Source organism: Mustelus asterias, chromosome 13 (genome assembly GCF_964213995.1).
Source record: "Mustelus asterias chromosome 13, sMusAst1.hap1.1, whole genome shotgun sequence".
Classification (NCBI taxonomy): domain Eukaryota; kingdom Metazoa; phylum Chordata; class Chondrichthyes; order Carcharhiniformes; family Triakidae; genus Mustelus; species Mustelus asterias.
This window is the reverse complement of record NC_135813.1, coordinates 59903669-59906762: the sequence shown is the minus strand read 5'-3', so window position 1 is coordinate 59906762 and position 3094 is coordinate 59903669. Positions and strand designations below refer to the sequence as shown.

The 3094-nt window shown below is 42.0% G+C and overlaps 1 long non-coding RNA gene across 1 annotated transcript; it reads right to left on the bottom strand.

Moving 5' to 3' along the window:
- Nucleotides 1-268: 268 nt before the first annotated feature.
- Nucleotides 269-2595, bottom strand: LOC144503122 (uncharacterized). Its single transcript, XR_013499415.1, has 3 exons — nucleotides 2471-2595; nucleotides 2234-2363; nucleotides 269-2122 (listed from the first exon to the last, which is right to left on the bottom strand). It is a non-coding gene; the product is annotated as an uncharacterized LOC144503122 (long non-coding RNA).
- Nucleotides 2596-3094: the final 499 nt, after the last annotated feature.

Below are 3094 nucleotides of genomic sequence, written 5' to 3'. Positions count from 1 at the left end.
AATGGAATCAATTCTGTTAAATACCGCTGAACTGTAAATTTATAGAAATCATAGAATCATAGAAACCCTACAGTACAGAAACAGGCCATTCGGTCCATCGAGTCTGCACCGACCACAATCCCACCCAGGCCCTACCCCCATATCCCTACACATATACACTGTATGTTTTCCCAAGGGAGTGGGGATGGGGATGGTACTGATGTCAGTTCAGCTACAAAGAGATGCGAATATAGTGTGCTCAGCAAGTCAATACAAACCACGCCATAGTGATAGCTTAAATCATTTTATTGGAAGTTTGTAACACATCAATGCTGCAGCCTCGAATGTAAGTTCCAGGACGCTGCAACAATGTACCGATTCCCCCTCCTTTTGGGGAGCTGCCCCTTTTACTTTGTCCTGACTTAATCTGAGTTTGTTTATTTGGTTTGACCTAAAAAGAGGGCAACAATGTACCGAGCTGTAAGTCTCCAAGCGCCAAATGTAGATCATGCATTAAGAACCCCGAATAATAATTTCCGCCCTTTCCCTTTAGTACCACAAAAGTTATCACAGAATAGTTACTGACGAGGGAACTCAACCATCCAGAATTATTAAAGTAAATTACATTTCCCCATCACTTATTCTACCTAATTCCTGAGCCAGTGTGCTCCAAACGTCAAGCGTTGGTCATCCTTCGCCTGGAGAAATTCTTCCAAACATCAGAATTAATCTTTCTTCATGCCGGTTTTGAACCCAATGCCCTCTTGCTCTGTAAGTCACATCCCGAAGCAATATTTCTAACTTCATTCTTTTTATTGCAAAACCACCACAAAGCAATGGTGGTGGTTGCTTTCTGATCATTCACAGAATGCTGAACAAGAGCCGAAGCTTTGAGGGATCCGAACATTTAATATTGGGCCTTTTACAAAAAGATACGGATCGTCTTCTAGGAGTTAAAACATCTTTTCATCCCTAATATAGGGCAACTGCCACCTTTGTAAAGCAATTTTACAACCCGTATTCCAAATCTTTGACATCTAACGTTGTGCTGTCCATATTTTAGAAAAAGGAACATTATAATTTACACGGAGAACTTATTATACTAACACTTCATGCGTATCTCTCGACTAAAACTTTCCCACATGGATACGGGCTTTCTTTAAACATAAAGACTTCCCATCCCCGACTCACTTCACACAGATCAATTAAGATAGATCTTTCTTACATACAGTTCAATCATTTTACAAACATCGTTATTGACACAATACAGAATTGAGAATGAAAACAACATTAAAACACTTAATTATGAAGACGCTTGTATGTGCTTATGAAAGATTATTATTAACCCCTCCAATACCACAGCAATATAATCACAGCGAATTAGCTCTGAACTATAATCTTTACAATGAGCTCCGAGGACCCTGAATGGCAAAGAAACATCAAGGGGTCTATAGACTTTCTATTGCATCTTCACGGAATTGATTTTCGAATATCTATTCTTTCGATGTGAGCTGGTTACCCGAATAAAGTGCTCCGTAAATGGATATCGATTTCTGCAACATACACACAAACTGTTCACAAGAATAAACTACTTCCTATCCCTTCCACACTGCAGTAGGGATATTTATGGAGATTTCTCCTACATCATTTCACCGTTATTGCAACTACGACACATATTCACTGAATATACAGGTATATTATTGAGTAACTCTACAAAGATTGTAGAACACGGGTCACGATTTGTGACATCACACCATTAAGGATTAGGTATAATCCTGTAAATAAAACCGTCCATCTCCTTCAATGTGAAGATATTAAATGACGCTGTTTCCATTCCGGAATACTGTCTTACACCAGAGTAAACCTCCAGTGATCCTGCTGCGAAACTGTCACTTTCTGACTTGTATAAAATGTTCAAACGTTTCAGCTCCGCTGGGAGTGGGGTGGGGGAGGTGCGGATTTGATGGCCTGCACCGCTTGCTTGCCCGGCTATGACAGGACGGGAAGTGCGGAGGCGCTGCGTGGGGCCTCTGCTGGAGTCGAAGCTCTGTTCAAATGGTTGGCAATTTTCTTCTTAATCTGCATCGCAGGGCCACGCGTCTCAGGACCCGATTATTCTGGTCCGGGGTCACTGGGAGATGAGCTAAAATAGAAGAGGGGAGGGAAATATACTTTAGAGAAAGCTGATTTGGGAACAAGAAACTGGATTTTACTGTAACCCTTACAATTGTGTATAAGAAACTCAGCACCTTACCAGAGAATTGTTGCTGACTCCCTCAATAATGCCCTCAGTCCCAGCACGGGGATTGTCTTAGAGTTTGTATCTGTGGGGATCTTGTATATTTCTTCAGTCCAACACATTCTCTGCAGCTTCAGTATCGATGCTTTTAACAAGAAAAACAAGTACATATTTTGGCACCGTACAAAATCATTGACTGATTACAATGATGCAATTCATGTCAATCCTAGCCTCTTGTAAATGTAAATTTACCTTATACTGTGCTTTAGCTGTGATGTTCTCTCGCCCCGCAATTAATATCACCTTGTAAGTAAGTTAACATTCTCGAAGCTTAGAAGTAGCTTCTCGAAGCTGCGGTTCTGCTGCAGCTCTGCCCCAGGTCCCCTGCATTTATAGCCCCAAGGGGGAGAGAGAGAAGCGTGAGTCCGGATTTCTTTGCGTTTCCCACAGTCAACAGCCAATCGCCGCTGTCAGAGGGACAATTGCCAAAGCGTTTCTTTCTGAATGAAGAATTTTCTACACCGTTTGACGTTTTGTTGGGGCAGAGTCTCGGGAGACCATCTGGAGGGCTGGTGTGAGCCAGTAATCCCGAGGCAGCGGGGCTCGTGTAAGGTCATGAGAAGGGCGAGGGGTGTGAAAGAGCAGCTCGTCGGTGTTACTGAGCTCACAGGGAGTGAAAGTTATACATTTGTCTAATCGTCAGCATCTGGCGCCGAAAATGAATCAAGCAATTGTGCTTTTAAAAGAAAACTTAAAGCCTTTCCACTGAATCAAGTTCCCTGAAGTTGTCGGCAGTTCTTTTATATGAATGGCTTGTGTGTGAATGGTTTTAATATCTAGTGGATTATCAAAGGAAACAACTTGAATAGAAGATGG